Source organism: Schistocerca gregaria, chromosome 3 (genome assembly GCF_023897955.1).
Source record: "Schistocerca gregaria isolate iqSchGreg1 chromosome 3, iqSchGreg1.2, whole genome shotgun sequence".
In the NCBI taxonomy this organism is placed as follows: domain Eukaryota; kingdom Metazoa; phylum Arthropoda; class Insecta; order Orthoptera; family Acrididae; genus Schistocerca; species Schistocerca gregaria.
Genome location: NC_064922.1, coordinates 103,361,123 through 103,380,537, shown reverse-complemented (window position 1 = coordinate 103,380,537; position 19,415 = coordinate 103,361,123).

Genomic DNA, 19,415 nt, shown 5'->3' with positions numbered 1-19,415 from the left:
GAATGCCACCAGATGTGCATCGGAAACTACTACTGGTCTTCCAGGGAACGATCAAAGTGTAGACTGTTTGAGACATTACTCCCATGGAGAAAAGTGCGCATGGTGACTGTTGTATTCAATCCCAGTGCTACTTCTGTGTTTCATCAACACTCTGATAGCCCACTGATTACAGAATGGCACCAGATGTGCATCGGAAAATACTACTGCATTCCAGAGACCGATCAAAGCGTAGACTGTTTGAGATTTCACTCCCGTGGAGGAAATTCGCGCATGGTGACTGTAGTATTCAATCCCGTTGCAATTTCTGTGTTTCATCAACACTCTGATAGTCCACAGATTACAGAATGCCTCCAGATGTGCATCGGAAATTTCTACTGGTCTTCCAGGGATTTATCAAAGCGTAGATTGTTTGAGACATTACTCCCATGGAGAAAAGTGAGAAAATTGACTGTTGTATTCAATCCCGATGCAATTTCTGTGTTTCAACAACACTCTGTTAGTCCACAGATTACAGAATGCCACCAGTTGTGCATCGGAGACTACTACTGGTCTTCCAGGGAACGATCAAAGCGTAGACTTTGAGACATTACTCCCATGGAGGAAAGTGCGCATGGTGACTGTAGTATTCAATCCCGATGCTATTTCTGTGTTTCATCAACACACTGATAGTCCACAGATTACAGAATGCCACCAGGTGTGCATCGGAAACTACTACGGGTATTCCAGGGAACGATCAAAGCGTAGACTGTTTGAGATATCACTCCCGTGGAGGAAAGTGCTCATGGTGACTGTTGTATTCAATCCCGATGCATTCTCTGTGTTTCATCAACACTCTGATAGTCCACAGATTACAGAATACCACCAGTTGAGCATCGGAAACCACTACTGGTCTTTCAGGGAACGATCAAAGCGTAGACTGTTTGAGACATTACAAACATGGAGGAATGTGCGCATTGTGACTGTTGTATTCAATCCCGATGCAATTTCTGTGTTTCATCAACTCTCTGATAGTCCACAGATTACAGAATGCCACCAGATGTGCATCGGAAGCTACTACTGGTCATCCAGGGAACGATCAAATCGTAGACTGTTTGAGACATTACTCCCATGGAGGAAAGTGCGCATGGTGACTGTTGTATTCAATCCCGATGCTATTTCTGTGTTTCACCAACACTCTAATCGTCCACAGACTACTGAATGCCACCAGATGTGCATCGGAAACTACTACTGGTCTTCCAGGGAACGATCAAAGCGTAGAATGTTTGATAATTACTCCCATGGAGGAAAGTGCGTATGGTGACTGTTGTATACAATCCCGATGCAATTTCTGTGTTTCATCAACACTCTGATAGTCCACAGATTGCAGAATGCCTCCAGATGTGCATCGGAAATTACTGCTGGTCTTCCAGGGAACGATCAAAGCGTAGACTGTTTGAGACATTACTACCATGGAGGAAAGTGCGAATATTGACTATTGTATTCAATCCCGATGCTATTTCTGTGTTTCACCAACACTCTGATAGTCCACAGATTACAGAATGCCACCAGATGTGCATCGGAAATTACTACTGGTCTTCCAAGGGATGATCAAAGCGTACACTCTTTGAGACATTACTCCCATGGAGGAAAGTGCGCATGGTGACTGTTGTATTCAATCCGGATGCAATATCTGTGTTTCATCAACACTCTGATAGTCCACAGTTTACAGAATGCTACCAGATGTGCATCGGAAACTACTACTGGTCTTCCAGGGAACGATCAAAGCGTAGACTGTTTGAGACATTACTCCCATGGAGGTAAGTGCGCATGGTGAATGTTGTATTCAATCCCGATGCTATTTCTGTGTTTCACCAACACTCTGATAGTCCACAGGTTACAGAATGCCACCAGATGTGCATCGGAAATTACTACTGGTGTTCCAAGGAACGATCAAAGCGTACACTCTTTGAGACATTACTCCCATGGAGGAAATGCGAGTATTGACTGTTGTATTCAATCCCGTTGCAATTTCTGTGTTTCATGAACACTCTGGTAGTCCACAGATTACAGAACGCCACCAGATGTGTATCGGAGGCTACTACTGGTCTTCCAGGAAAGATCAAAGCGTAGACTGTTTGAGACATTACTCCCATGGAAGAAAGTGCGCATGGTGACTCTTGTATTCAATCCCGATGCTATTTCTGTGTTTCATCAACTCTCTGATAGTCCACAGATTACAGAATGCCACCAGATGTGCATCGGAAACTACTACTGGTATTCCAGGGAACGATCAAAGCATAGACTGTTTGAAATATCACTCACGTGGGGGAAAGTGCACATGGTGACTGTTGTATTTAATCCCGATGCATTTTCTGTGTTTCATCAACACTCTGATAGTCTACAGATTACAGAACGCCACCAGTTGTGCATCGGAAACCACTACTGGTCTTCCAGGGAACGATCAACGCGTAGACTGTTTGAGACATTACTCATATGGAGGAAAGTGCGCATGGTGACTGTTGTATTCAATCCCGATGCAATTTCTGTGTTTCATCAACACTCTGATAGTCCACAGATTACAGATTGCCACCAGATGTGCATCGGAAACTACTACTGGTCTTCCTGGGAACGATCAATGCGTAGACTGTTTGAGACATTACTCCCATGGAGGAAAGTGCGCATGGTGACTGTTGTATTCAATCCCATTGCAATTTCTGTGTTTTATCAACACTCAGTTAGTCCACAAATTTCAGAATGCCTCCAGATGTGCATTGGAAACTACTACTGGTCTTCCTGGAAACGATCAAATCGTAGACTGTATCAGACATTACTCCCATGGAGGAAAGTGCGGATTGTAACTGTTGTATTCACTCCCGATGCAATTTCTGTTTTTCATCAACACTCTGATAGTCCACAGTGTACAGAATGCCTCCAGATGTGCATCGGAAACTACTACTGGTCTTCCAGGGAACGATCAAACCCAAGACTGTTTGAGACATTACTCCCATGGAGGAAAGTGCTCATGGTGACTGTTGTATTCAATCCCGATGCTATATCTGTGTTTCACCAATACTCTGATAGTCCACAGATTACAGATTGCCACCAGATGTGTACCGGAAATTACTACTGGTCTTCAGAGGAACGATCAAAGCGTACACTCTTTGAGACATTATTCCCATGGAGGAAAGTGCCCATGGTGATTGTTGTATTCAATCCCGATGCAATTTCTGTGTTTCATCAATACTTTGAAGAACCACAGATTACAGAATGCCTCCAGATGTGAATCGAAACTACTACTGGTCTTCCAGGGAACGATCAAAGCTTAGACTGTTTGAGACATTACTCCCATGGAGGAAAGTGGGCATGGTGACTGTTGTATTTAATCCCGATGCAATTTCTGTCTTTTATCAACACCCGGCTAGACCACAGATTACAGAATACCTCCAGATGTGCATCAGAAACTACTACTGGTCTTCCAGGGAACGATCAAAGCGTAGACTGTTTGAGACATTACTCCCATGGTGGAATGTGCGCATGTTGACTGTTGTATTCAATCCCGATGCAATTTCTGTGTTCATCAACTCTCTGATAGTCCACAGATTACAGAATGACTCCAGATGTGCATCGAAAACTACTACTGGTATTCCAGGGAACGATCAAAGCGTAGACTGTTTGAGACATTACTCCCATGGAGGTAAGTGCGCATGGTGACTGTTGTATTAAATCCCGTTGCAATTTCTGTGTTTCATCAACACTCTGGTAGTCCACAGATTACAGAACGCCACCAGATGTGTATCGGAGACTACTACTGGTCTTCCAGGAAGGATCAAAGCGTAGACTGTTTGAGACATTACTCCCATGGAAGAAAGTGCGCATGGTGACTCTTGTATTCAATCCCGATGCTATTTCTTTGTTTCATTAACACTCTGATAGTCCACAGATTACAGAATGCCACCAGTTGTGCATCGGAAACTACTACTGGTATTCCAGAGAACGATCAAAGCGTAGACTGTTTGAGACATTACTCCCAAGGAGGAAAGTGCTCATGATGACTGTTGTATTCAATCCCGATGCTATTTCTGTTTTTCATCAACACTCTGATTGTAAACAGATTACAGAATGCCATTAGATGTGCATCAGAAACTACTACTGGTCTTCCAGATAACGATCAAAGCGTAGACTGTTTGAAAATTACTCCCATGGAGGAAAGTGCGCATGGTGACTGTTGTATTCAATCCCGATGGAATTTCTGTGTTTCATGAACACTCTGATAGTCCACAGATTACAGAATGCCTCCAGATGTGCATCGAAAACTACTACTGGTCTTCAGGGGAACAATCAAAACGTAGACTGCTTTAGACATTACTCCCATGGAGGAAAGTGCGCATGGTGACTGTTGTATTCAATCCCGATGCAATTTCTGTGTTTCATCAACACTCTGGTAGTCCACAGATTACAGAATGCCACCAGATGTCCATCGGAAACTACTACTGGTCTTCCAGGGAACGATCAAAGCGTAGACTGTTTGAGACGTTACTCCCATGGAGGAAAGTGCGCATGGTGACTGATGTATTCAATCTTGATGCTATTTCTGTGTTTCATTAACACTCTGATAGTCCACAGATTAAGAATGCCACCAGATGTGCATCGGAAACTACTACTGGTCGTCCAGGAAACGATCAAAGCGTAGAATGTTTCAGACGTTACTCCCATGGAGATAGTGCGGATGGTGACTGTTGTATTCAATCCCGATGCAATTTCTGTGTTTCATCAACACTCAGATAGTCCACAGATTACAAAATGCCTCCAGAAGTGCATCGAAAACTACTACTGGTCTTCCAGGGAACAATCAAAACGTATACTGTTTGAGACATTACTCCCATGGAGGAAAGTGCGCATGGTGACTGTTGTATTCAATCCCGATGCAATTTGTGATTTTCATCAACACTCTGACAGTCCACAGATTGCAGAATGCCACCAGATGTGCATCCAAAACTACTACTGGTCTTCCAGAGAACGATCAAAGTGTAGACTGTTTGCGACATTACTCCCAAGGAGGAAAGTGCTCATGATGACTGTTGTATTCAATCCCGATGCTACTTCTGTGTTTCATCAACACTCTGATAGTCCACAGATTAGAGAATGCCGCCAGATGTGCATCGGAAACTACTACTGGTCTTCCAGGGAATGATCAAAGCGTAGACTGTTTGAGAATTACTCCCATGGAGGAAAGTGCGCATGGTGACTGTTGTATTCAATCCCGATGGAATTTCTGTGTTTCATCAACACTCTGATAGTCCACAGATTACAGAATGCCTCCATTTGAGCATCGAAAACTACTACTGGTCTTCTAGGGAACAACCAAAACGTACACTGTTTGAGACAATACTCACAAGGAGGAAAGTGCGCATTGTGACTGTTGTATTCAATCCCGATGCAATTACTGTGTTTCATCAACACTCTGATAGTCCATAGATTACAGAATGCTACCAGATGTGCATCGGAAATTTCTACTGGTCTTCCAGGGAACGATCAAATCATAGACTGTTTGAGACATTACTCCCATGGAGGAATGTGCGCATGGTGACTGTTGTATTCAATCCCAATGCAATTTCTGTGTTTCATCAACACTCTGATAGTCCACAGATTACAGAATGCCACCAGATGTGCATCGGAAACTACTACTGGTCATCCAGGGAACGATCAAATCGTAGAATGTTTGAGACATTACTCCCATGGAGGAAAGTGCGCATGTTGACTGTTGAATTCAATCCCGATGCTATTTCTGTGTTTCACCAACACTCTGATAGTCCACAGGCTACTGAATGCCACCAGATGTGCATCGGAAACTACTACTGGTCTTCCAGGGAACGATCAAAGTGTAGACTGTTTGAGACATTACTCCCATGGAGAAAAGTGCGCATGGTGACTGTTGTATTCAATCCCAGTGCTACTTCTGTGTTTCATCAACACTCTGATAGCCCACTGATTACAGAATGGCACCAGATGTGCATCGGAAAATACTACTGCATTCCAGAGACCGATCAAAGCGTAGACTGTTTGAGATTTCACTCCCGTGGAGGAAATTCGCGCATGGTGACTGTAGTATTCAATCCCGTTGCAATTTCTGTGTTTCATCAACACTCTGATAGTCCACAGATTACAGAATGCCTCCAGATGTGCATCGGAAATTTCTACTGGTCTTCCAGGGATTTATCAAAGCGTAGATTGTTTGAGACATTACTCCCATGGAGAAAAGTGAGAAAATTGACTGTTGTATTCAATCCCGATGCAATTTCTGTGTTTCAACAACACTCTGTTAGTCCACAGATTACAGAATGCCACCAGTTGTGCATCGGAGACTACTACTGGTCTTCCAGGGAACGATCAAAGCGTAGACTTTGAGACATTACTCCCATGGAGGAAAGTGCGCATGGTGACTGTAGTATTCAATCCCGATGCTATTTCTGTGTTTCATCAACACACTGATAGTCCACAGATTACAGAATGCCACCAGGTGTGCATCGGAAACTACTACGGGTATTCCAGGGAACGATCAAAGCGTAGACTGTTTGAGATATCACTCCCGTGGAGGAAAGTGCTCATGGTGACTGTTGTATTCAATCCCGATGCATTCTCTGTGTTTCATCAACACTCTGATAGTCCACAGATTACAGAATACCACCAGTTGAGCATCGGAAACCACTACTGGTCTTTCAGGGAACGATCAAAGCGTAGACTGTTTGAGACATTACAAACATGGAGGAATGTGCGCATTGTGACTGTTGTATTCAATCCCGATGCAATTTCTGTGTTTCATCAACTCTCTGATAGTCCACAGATTACAGAATGCCACCAGATGTGCATCGGAAGCTACTACTGGTCATCCAGGGAACGATCAAATCGTAGACTGTTTGAGACATTACTCCCATGGAGGAAAGTGCGCATGGTGACTGTTGTATTCAATCCCGATGCTATTTCTGTGTTTCACCAACACTCTAATCGTCCACAGACTACTGAATGCCACCAGATGTGCATCGGAAACTACTACTGGTCTTCCAGGGAACGATCAAAGCGTAGAATGTTTGATAATTACTCCCATGGAGGAAAGTGCGTATGGTGACTGTTGTATACAATCCCGATGCAATTTCTGTGTTTCATCAACACTCTGATAGTCCACAGATTGCAGAATGCCTCCAGATGTGCATCGGAAATTACTGCTGGTCTTCCAGGGAACGATCAAAGCGTAGACTGTTTGAGACATTACTACCATGGAGGAAAGTGCGAATATTGACTATTGTATTCAATCCCGATGCAATTTCTCTGTTTCATCAACACTCTGTTAGTCCACAGATTACAGAATGCCACCAGGTGTGCATCGGAAACTACTACTGGTCTTCCAGGGAACGATCAAAGTGTAGACTGTTTGAGACATTACTCCCATGGAGAAAAGTGCGCATGGTGACTGTTGTATTCAATCCCAGTGCTATTTCTGTGTTTCATCAACACTCTGATAGCCCACTGATTACAGAATGGCACCAGATGTGCATCGGAAACTACTAATGCATTCCAGAGAACGATCAAAGCGTAGACTATTTGAGATATCACTCCCGTGGAGGAAAGTGCGCATGTTGACTGTTGTACTCAATCCCGATGCAATTTCTGTGTTTCATCAACAATCTGATAGTCCACAGATTACAGAAGCCACCAGATGTGCATCGGAAACTACTACCGGTCTTCCTGGGAACGATCAAAACGTAGACTTTTTGAGATATCACTCCCGTGGAGGAAAGTGCGCATGGTGACTGTTGTATTCAATCCCCATGCATTCTCTGTGTTTCATCAACACTCTGATAGTCCACAGATTAAAGAATGCCTCCAGATGTGCATCGGAAATTACTACTGGTATTCCAGGGAACTATCAAAGCGTAGACTGTTTGAGACATTACTCCCATGGAGGAAAGTGAGAAAATTGACTGTTGTATTCAATCCCGATGCAATTTCTGTGTTTCAACAACACTCTGTTAGTCCACAGATTGCAGAATGCTACCAGATGTGCATCGAAAACTACTATTGGTCTTCCAGGGAACAATCAAAACGTAGACTGTTTGAGACAATACTCCCATGGAGGCAAGTGAGCATGGTGAATGTTGTATTCAATCCCGATGCAATTTCTGTGTTTCATGAACACTCTGATAGTCCATAGATAACAGAATGCTACCAGATGTCCATCGGAAACTTATACTGGTCTTCCAGGGACCGATCAAAGCGTAGACTGTTTGAGACATTACTCCCATGGAGGAATGTGCGCATGGTGACTGTAGTATTCAATCCCGATGCTATTTCTGTGTTTCATCAACACTCTGATAGTCCACAGATTACAGAATGCCACCAGATCTGCATCGGAAACTACTACTGGTCTTCCAGGGAACGATCAAAGCGTAGAATGTTTGAGAATTACTCCCATGGAGGAAAGTGCGCATGGTGACTGTTGTATTCAATCCCGATGCTACTTCTGTGTTTCATCAACACTCTTATAGTCCACAGATTACAGAATGCCTCCAAATGTGCATCGGAAATTACTCCTGGTCTTCCAGGGAACTATCAAAGCGTAGACTGTTTGAGACATTACTCCCATGGAGGAAAGTGAGAAAATTGACTGTTGTATTCAATCCCGATGCAATTTCTGTGTTTCATCAACACTCTGTTAGTCCACAGATTACAAAATGCCTCCAGATGTGCATCGGGGACTACTACTGGTCTTCCAGGGAACGATCAAAGCGTAGACTGTTTGAGATATCACTTCCGTGGAGGAAAGTGCGCATGGTGACTGTTGTATTCAATCCCGATGCATTCTCTGTGTTTCATCAAAACTCTGATAGTCCACAGATTACAGAATGCCACCAGTTGCGCATCGGAAACCACTACTGGTATTCCAGGGAACGATCAAAGCGTAGACTGTTTGAGATATCACTCCCGTGGAGGAAAGTGCGCATGGTGACTGTTGTATTGAATCCCGATGCATTCTCTGTGTTTCATCAACACTCTGATAGTCCACAGATTACAGAATGTCACCAGTTGCGCATCGGAATCCACTACTGGTCTTTCAGGGAACGATCAAAGCGTAGTCTGTTTGAGACATTACTCACATGGAGGTTCGTGCGCATTGTGACTGTTGTATTCAATCCCGATGCAATTTCTGTGTTTCATCAACTCTCTGATAGTCCACAGATTACAGAATGCCACCAGATGTGCATCGGAAACTACTACTGGTGTTCCAGGGAACGATCAAATCGTAGACTGTTTGAGACATTACTCCCATGGAGGAAAGTGCTCATGATGACTGTTGTATTCAATCCCGATGCTACTTCTGTGTTTCATCAACACTCTGATAGTCCACAGATTACAGAATGATACCAGATGTGCATCGGAAACTACTACTGGTCTTCCAGGAAACGATCAAAGCGTAGACTGTTTGAGAATTACTCCCATGGAGGAAAGTGCGCATGGTGACTGTTGTATTCAATCCCGATGGAATTTCTGTGTTTCATCAACACTCTGATAGTCAACAGATTACAGAATGCCTCCATTTCTGCATCGAAAACTACTACTGGTCTTCCAGGGAACAATCAAAACGTAGACTGTTTGAGACAATATTCCCATGGAGGAAAGTGCGCATGGTGACTGCTGTAATCAATCCCGATGCAATTTCTGTGTTTCATCATCATTCTGATAGTCCATAGATTACAGAATCCTAAGAGATGAGCATCGGAAACTTCTACTGGTCTTCCAGGGAACGATCAAATCGTAGACTGTTTGAGACATTACTCCCATGGAAGAAAGTGCGCATGGTGACTGTTGTATTCAATCCCGATGCTATTTCTGTGTTTCACCAACACTCTGATAGTCCACAGATTACTGAGTGCCACCAGATGTGCATCGGAATTTACTACTGGTCTTCCAGGGAACGATCAAAGCGTAGAAAGTTTGAGAATTACTCCCATGGAGGAAAGTGCGCATGATTATTGTTGTATTCAATCCCGATGCAATTTCTGTGTTTCATCAACACTCTGATAGTCCACATATTGCAGAATGCCTCCAGATGTGCATCGGAAATTACTACTGGTCTTCCAGGGAACAATCAAAGCGTAGACTGTTTGAGACATTACTCCCATGTAGGAAAGTGCGAATATTGACTGTTGTATTCAATCCCGATGCAATTTCTCTGTTTCATCAACACTCTGTTAGTCCACAGATTACAGAATGCCACCAAATGTGCATCGGAAACTACTACTGGTCTTCCAGGGAACGATCAAAGCGTAGACTGTTTGAGACATTACTCCCATGGAGGAAAGTGCGCATGGTGAATGTTGTATTCAATCCCGATGCTATTTCTGTGCTTCATCAACACTCTGATAGTCCACAGATTACAGAATGCCTTCAGATGTGCATCGGAAACTACTACTGGTGTTCCAGGGAACGATCAAAACGTAGACTGTTTGAGACATTACTCCCATGGAGGAAAGTGCGCATAGTGACTGTTGCATTCAATCCCGATGCAATTTCTGTGTTTCATCAAGACTCTTATAGTCCACAGATTACAGAATGCCTCCAGATGTGCATCGGAAATTAATACTGGTCTTCCAGGGAACAATCAAAGCGTAGACTGTTTGAGACATTACTCCCATGTAGGAAAGTGCGAATATTGACTGTTGTATTCAATCCCGATGCAATTTCTCTGTTTCATCAACACTCTGTTAGTCCACAGATTACAGAATGCCACCAGTTGCGCATCGGAAACCACTACTGGTATTCCAGGGAAGGATCAAAGCGTAGACTGTTTGAGATATCACTCCCGTGGAGGAAAGTGCGCATGGTGACTGTTGTATTGAATCCCGATGCATTCTCTGTGTTTCATCAACACTCTGATAGTCCACAGATTACAGAATGCCACCAGTTGCGCATCGGAAACCACTACTGGTCTTTCAGGGATCGATCAAAGCGTAGTCTGTTTGAGACATTACTCACATGGAGGTTCGTGCGCATTGTGACTGTTGTATTCAATCCCGATGCAATTTCTGTGTTTCATCAACTCTCTGATAGTCCACAGATTACAGAATGCCACCAGATGTGCATCGGAAATTACTACTGGTGTTCCAGGGAACGATCAAATCGTAGACTGTTTGAGACATTACTCCCATGGAGGAAAGTGCTCATGATGACTGTTGTATTCAATCCCGATGCTACTTCTGTGTTTCATCAACACTCTGATAGACCACAGATTACAGAATGATACCAGATGTACATCGGAAACTACTACTGGTCTTCCAGGGAACGTTCAAAGCGTAGACTGTTTGAGAATTACTCCCATGGAGGAAAGTGCGCATGGTGACTGTTGTATTCAATCCCGATGGAATTTCTGTGTTTCATCAACACTCTGATAGTCCACAGATTACAGAATGCCTCCATTTCTGCATCGAAAACTACTACTGGTCTTCCAGGGAACAATCAAAACGTAGACTGTTTGAGACAATATTCCCATGGAGGAAAGTGCGCATGGTGACTGCTGTAATCAATCCCGATGCAATTTCTGTGTTTCATCATCATTCTGATAGTCCATAGATTACAGAATCCTACCAGATGAGCATCGGAAACTTCTACTGGTCTTCCAGGGAACGATCAAATCGCAGACTGTTTGAGACATTACTCCCATGGAGGAAAGTGCGCATGGTGACTGTTGTATTCAATCCCGATGCTATTTCTGTGTTTCACCAACACTCTGATAGTCCACAGATTACTGAGTGCCACCAGATGTGCATCGGAATTTACTACTGGTCTTCCAGGGAACGATCAAAGCGTAGAAAGTTTGAGAATTACTCCCATGGAGGAAAGTGCGCATGATTATTGTTGTATTCAATCCCGATGCAATTTCTGTGTTTCATCAACACTCTGATAGTCCACAGATTGCAGAATGCCTCCAGATGTGCATCGGAAATTACTACTGTTCTTCCAGGGAACAATCAAAGCGTAGACTGTTTGAGACATTACTCCCATGTAGGAAAGTGCGAATATTGACTGTTGTATTCAATCCCGATGCAATTTCTCTGTTTCATCAACACTCTGTTAGTCCACAGATTACAGAATGCCACCAGATGTGCATCGGAAACTACTACTGGTCTTCCAGGGAACGATCAAAGCGTAGACTGTTTGAGACATTACTCCCATGGAGGAAAGTGCGCATGGTGAATGTTGTATTCAATCCCGATGCTATTTCTGTGCTTCATCAACACTCTGATAGTCCACAGATTACAGAATGCCTTCAGATGTGCATCGGAAACTACTACTGGTGTTCCAGGGAACGATCAAAACGTAGACTGTTTGAGACATTACTCCCATGGAGGAAAGTGCGCATAGTGACTGTTGCATTCAATCCCGATGCAATTTCTGTGTTTCATCAAGACTCTTATAGTCCACAGATTACAGAATGCCTCCAGATGTGCATCGGAAATTACTACTGGTCTTCCAGGGAACAATCAAAGCGTAGACTGTTTGAGACATTACTCCCATGTAGGAAAGTGCGAATATTGACTGTTGTATTCAATCCCGATGCAATTTCTCTGTTTCATCAACACTCTGTTAGTCCACAGATTACAGAATGCCACCAGTTGCGCATCGGAAACCACTACAGGTATTCCAGGGAAGGATCAAAGCGTAGACTGTTTGAGATATCACTCCCGTGGAGGAAAGTGCGCATGGTGACTGTTGTATTGAATCCCGATGCATTCTCTGTGTTTCATCAACACTCTGATAGTACACAGATTACAGAATGCCACCAGTTCCGCATCGGAAACCACTACTGGTCTTTCAGGGATCGATCAAAGCGTAGTCTGTTTGAGACATTACTCACATGGAGGTTCGTGCGCATTGTGACTGTTGTATTTAATCCCGATGCAATTTCTGTGTTTCATCAACTCTCTGATAGTCCACAGATTACAGAATGCCACCAGATGTGCATCGGAAACTACTACTGGTGTTCCAGGGAACGATCAAATCGTAGACTGTTTGAGACATTACTCCCATGGAGGAAAGTGCTCATGATGACTGTTGTATTCAATCCCGATGCTACTTCTGTGTTTCATCAACACTCTGATAGACCACAGATTACAGAATGATACCAGATGTGCATCGGAAACTACTACTGGTCTTCCAGGGAACGTTCAAAGCGTAGACTGTTTGAGAAATACTCCCATGGAGGAAAGTGCGCATGGTGACTGTTGTATTCAATCCCGATGGAATTTCTGTGTTTCATCAACACTCTGATAGTCCACAGATTACAGAATGCCTCCATTTCTGCATCGAAAACTACTACTGGTCTTCCAGGGAACAATCAAAACGTAGACTGTTTGAGACAATATTCCCATGGAGGAAAGTGCGCATGGTGACTGTTGTAATCAATCCCGATGCAATTTCTGTGTTTAATCAACATTCTGATAGTCCATAGATTACAGAATCCTACCAGATGAGCATCGGAAACTTCTACTGGTCTTCCAGGGAACGTTCAAAGCGTAGACTGTTTGAGACATTACTCCCATGGAGGAAAGTGAGAAAATTGACTGTTGTATTCAATCCCGATGCTATTTCTGTGTTTCATCAACACTCTGATAGTCCACAGATTACAGAATGCCACCAGATGTGCATCGGAAACTACTACTGGTGTTCCAGGGAACGATCAAATCGTAGACTGTTTGAGACATAACTCCCATGGAGGGAAGTGCGCATGGTGACTGTTGTATTCAAGCACGATGCAATTTCTGTGTTTCATCAACACTCTGATAGTCCACTGATTACAGAATGCCACCAGATGTGCACCCAAAACTACTACTGGTCTTCCAGAGAACGATCAAAGCGTAGACTGTTTGAGACATTACTCCCATGGAGGAAAGTGCTCATGATGACTGTTGTATTCAATCCCGATGCTACTTCTTTGTTTCATCAACACTCTGATAGTCCACAGATTACAGAATGCCACCAGATGTGCATCGGAAACTACTACTGGTCTTCCAGGGAACGATCAAGGCGTAGACTGTTTGAGAATTACTCCCATGGAGGAAAGTGGGCATGGTGACTGTTGTATTAAATCCCGATGGAATTTCTGTGTTTCATCAACACTCTGATAGTCCACAGTTTACAGAATGCCTCCATTTGTACATCGAAAACTACTACTGGTCTTCCAGGGAACAATCAAAACGTAGACTGTTTGAGACAATACTCCCATGGAGGAAAGTGCGCATGGTGACTGTTGTAATCAATCCCGATGCAATTTCTGTGTTTCATCAACACTCTGATAGTCCATAGATTATAGAATGCTACCAGATGAGCATCGGAAACTTCTACTGGTCTTCCAGGGAACGATGAAAGCGTAGACTGTTTGAGACATTACTCCCATGGAGGAAAGTGCGCATGGTGAATGTTGTATTCAATCCCGATGCTATTTCTGTGCTTCATCAACACTCTGATAGTCCACAGATTACAGAATGCCTTCAGATGTGCATCGGAAACTACTACTGGTGTTCCAGGGAACGATCAAAACGTAGACTGTTTGAGACATTACTCCCATGGAGGAAAGTGCGCATAGTGACTGTTGCATTCAATCCCGATGCAATTTCTGTGTTTCATCAAGACTCTTATAGTCCACAGATTACAGAATGCCTCCAGATGTGCATCGGAAATTACTACTGGTCTTCCAGGGAACTATCAAAGCGTAGACTGTTTGAGACATTACTCCCATGGAGGAAAGTGAGAAAATTGACTGTTGTATTCAATCCCGATGCTATTTCTGTGTTTCATCAACACTCTGATAGTCCACTGATTACAGAATGCCACCAGATGTGCATCGGAAACTACTACTGGTGTTCCAGGGAACGATCAAATCGTAGACTGTTTGAGACATAACTCCCATGGAGGGAAGTGCGCATGGTGACTGTTGTATTCAAGCACGATGCAATTTCTGTGTTTCATCAACACTCTGATAGTCCACTGATTACAGAATGCCACCAGATGTGCATCCAAAACTACTACTGGTCTTCCAGAGAACGATCAAAGCGTAGACTGTTTGAGACATTACTCCCATGGAGGAAAGTGCTCATGATGACTGTTGTATTCAATCCCGATGCTACTTCTTTGTTTCATCAACACTCTGATAGTCCACAGATTACAGAATGCCACCAGATGTGCATCGGAAACTACTACTGGTCTTCCAGGGAACGATCAAGGCGTAGACTGTTTGAGAATTACTCCCATGGAGGAAAGTGGGCATGGTGACTGTTGTATTAAATCCCGATGGAATTTCTGTGTTTCATCAACACTCTGATAGTCCACAGTATACAGAATGCCTCCATTTGTACATCGAAAACTACTACTGGTCTTCCAGGGAACAATCAAAACGTAGACTGTTTGAGACAATACTCCCATGGAGGAAAGTGCGCATGGTGACTGTTGTAATCAATCCCGATGCAATTTCTGTGTTTCATCAACACTCTGATTGTCCATAGATTATAGAATGCTACCAGATGAGCATCGGAAACTTCTACTGGTCTTCCAGGGAACGATGAAAGCGTAGACTGTTTGAGACATTACTCCCATGGAGGAATGTGCGCATGGTGACTGTTGTATTTAATCCCGATGCAATTTCTGTGTTTCATCAACACTCTGATAGTCCACAGATTATCAGAATGCCACCAGATGTGCATCGGAAACTACTACTGGTCTTTCAGGGAACGACCAAATCATAGACTGATTGAGACATTACTCCCATGGAGGAAAGTGCGCATGGTGACTGTTGTATTCAATCCCGATGCAATTTCTCTGTTTCATCAACACTCTGTTAGTCCACAGATTACAGAATGCCACCAGATGTGCATCGGAAACTACTACTGGTCTTCCAGGGAACGATCAAAGCGTAGACTGTTTGAGACATTACTCCCATGGAGAAAAGTGCGCATGGTGACTGTTGTATTCAATAACGACGCTAATTCTGTGTTTCATCAACACTCTGATAGTCCACTGATTACAGAATGCCACCAGATGTGCATCGGAAACTACTACTGCATTCCAGTGAACGATCAAAGCGTAGACTGTTTGAGATATCACTCCCGTGGAGGAAAGTGCGCATGGTAACTGTAGTATTCAATCCCGATGCATTCTCTGTGTTTCATCAACACTCTGATGGTCCACAGATTACAGAATGCCACCAGTTGTGCATCGGAAACCACTACTGGTCTTTCAGGGAACGATCAAAACGTAGACTGTTGGAGACATTACTCCCATGGAGATATGTGCGCATGGTGACTGTTGAATTCAATCCCGATGCAATTTCTGTGTTTCATCAACACTCTGATAGTCCACAGATTACAGAATGCCACCAGATGTGCATCGGAAACTACTACTGGTCTTCCAGGGAACGATCAAAGCGTAGAATGTTTGAGAATTACTCCCATGGAGGAACTTGTGCATGGTGACTGTTGTATTCAACCCCGATGCAATTTCTGTATTCATCAACACTCTGATAGTCCACAGATTACAGAATGCCTTCAGATGTGCATCGGAAACTACTACTGGTCTTCCAGGGAACGATCAAAACGTAGAATGTTTGAGACATTACTCCCATGGAGGAAAGTGCGCATGGTGTGTTGTATTCAATCCCGATGCAATTTCTGTGTTTCATCAACACTCTGATAGTCCACAGATTACAGAATGCCTCCAGATGTGCATCGAAAATTACTACTGGTCTTCCAGGGAACTATCAAAGCGTGGACTGTTTGAGACATTGCTCCCATGAAGGAAAGTGAGAAAATTGACTGTTGTATTCAATCCCGATGCAATTTCTGTGTTTCATCAACACTCTGTTAGTCCACAGATTACAGAATGCCACAAGATGTGCATAGGAGACTACTGTTTCTTCCAGGGAACGATCAAAGCGTAGACTTTGAGACATTACTCCCAAGGAGGAAAGTGCGCATGGTGACTGTAGTATTCAATCCCGTTGCTATTTATGTGTTTCATCAACACTCTGATAGTCCACAGATTACAGAATGCAACCGGTTGTGCATCGGAAACTACTACTGGTATTCCAGTGAACGATCAAAGCGTAGACTGTTTGAGATATCACTCCCGTGGAGGAAAGTGCTCATGGGGACTGTTGTAGTCAATCCCGATGCATTCTCTGTGTTTCATCAACACTCTGATAGTCCACAGATTACAGAATGCCACCAGTTGTGCATCGGAAAACACTACTGGTCTTTCAGGGAACGATCAAAGCGTAGACTGTTTGAGACATTACTGACATTGAGGAAAGTGCGAATATTGACTGTTGTATTCAATCCCGATGCAATTTCTGTGTTTCATCAACTCTCTGATAGTACACAGATTACAGAATGCCACCAGATGTGCATCGGAAACTACTACTGGTGTTCCAGGGAACGATCAAATCGTAGACTGTTTGAGACATTACTCCCATGGAGGGAAGTGCGCATGGTGACTGTTGTATTCAATCACGATGCTATTTCTGTGTTTCATCAACACTCTGATAGTCCACAGATTACAGAATGCCACCAGATGTGCATCCAAAACTACTACTGGTCTTCCAGAGAACGATCAAAGCGTAGACTGTTTGAGACATTACTCCCAAGGAGGAAAGTGCTCATGATGACTGTTGTATTCAATCCCGATGCTACTTCTGTGTTTCATCAACACTCTGATAGTCCACAGATTACAGAATGCCACCAGATGTACATCGGAAACTACTACTGGTCTTCCAGGGAACGATCAAAGCGTAGACTGTTTGAGAATTACTCCCATGGAGGAAAGTTCGCATAGTGACTGTTGTATTCAATCCCGATGGAATTTCTGTGTTTCATCAACACTCTGATAGTCCACAGATTACAGAATGCCTCCATTTGTGCATCGAAAACTACTACTGGTGTTCCAGGGAACGATCAAATCGTAGACTGTTTGAGACATTACTCCCATGGAGGGAAGTGCGCATGGTGACTGTTGTATTCAATCACGATGCAATTTCTGTGTTTCATCAACACTCTGATTGTCCACAGATTACAGAATGCCACCAGATGTGCATCCAAAACTACAACTGGTCTTCCAGGGAACGATCAAAGCGTAGACTGTTTGAGACATTACTCCCATGGAGGAAAGTGAAAATATTGACTGTTGTATTCAATCCCGATGCAATTTCTCTGTTTCATCAACACTCTGTTAGTCCACAGATTACAGAATGCCACCAGATGTGCATCGGAATCTACAACTGGTCTTCCAGGGAACGATCAAAGCGTAGACTGTTTGAGACATTACTCCCATGGAGGAAAGTGCTCATGACGACTGTTGTATTCAATCCCGATGCTACTTCTGAGTTTCATCAACACTCTGATAGTCCACAGATTACAGAATGCCACCAGATGTGCATCGGAAACTACTACTTGTCTTCCAGGGAAAGATCAAAGCGTAGAAAGTTTGAGAATTACTCCCATGGTGGAAAGTGCGCATGGTTACTGTTGTATTCAATCCCGATGCAATTTCTGTGTTTCATCAACACTCTGATAGTCCACAGATTGCAGAATGCCTCCAAATGTGCATCGGAAATTACTACTTTTCTTCCAGGGAACGATCAAAGCGTAGACTGTTTGAGACATTACTCCCATGGAGGAATGTGCGAATATTGACTGTTGTATTCAATCCCGATGCAATTTCTCTGTTTTATCAACACTCTGTTAGTCCGAAGATTACAGAATGCCACCAGATGTGCATCGGAAACTAATACTGGTCTTCCAGTGAACGATCAAAGCGTAGACTGTTTGAGACATTACTCCCATGGAGAAAAGTGCGCAACGTGACTGTTGTATTCAATCCCCATGCAATTTCTGTGTTTCATCAACTCTCTGATAGTCCACAGATTACAGAATGCCACCAGATGTGCATCGGAAACTACTACTGGTGTTCCAGGGAACGATCAAATCGTAGACTGTTTGAGACATTACTCCCATGGAGGGAAGTGCGCATGGTGTCTGTTGTATTCAATCACGATGCAATTTCTGTGTTTCATCAACACTCTGATAGTCCACAGATTACAGAATGCCACCAGATGTGCATCCAAAACTACTACTGGTCTTCCAGAGAACGATCAAAGCGTAGACTGTTTGAGACATTACTCCCATGGAGGAAAGTGCTCATGATGACTGTTGTATTCAATCCCGATGCTACTTCTGTGTTTCATCAACACTCTGATAGTCCACAGATTACAGAATGCCACCAGATGTGCATCGGAAACTACTACTGGTCTTCCAGGGAACGATCAAAGCGTAGACTGTTTGAGAATTACTCCCATGGAGGAAAGTGCGCATGGTGACTGTTGTATTTAATCCCGATGG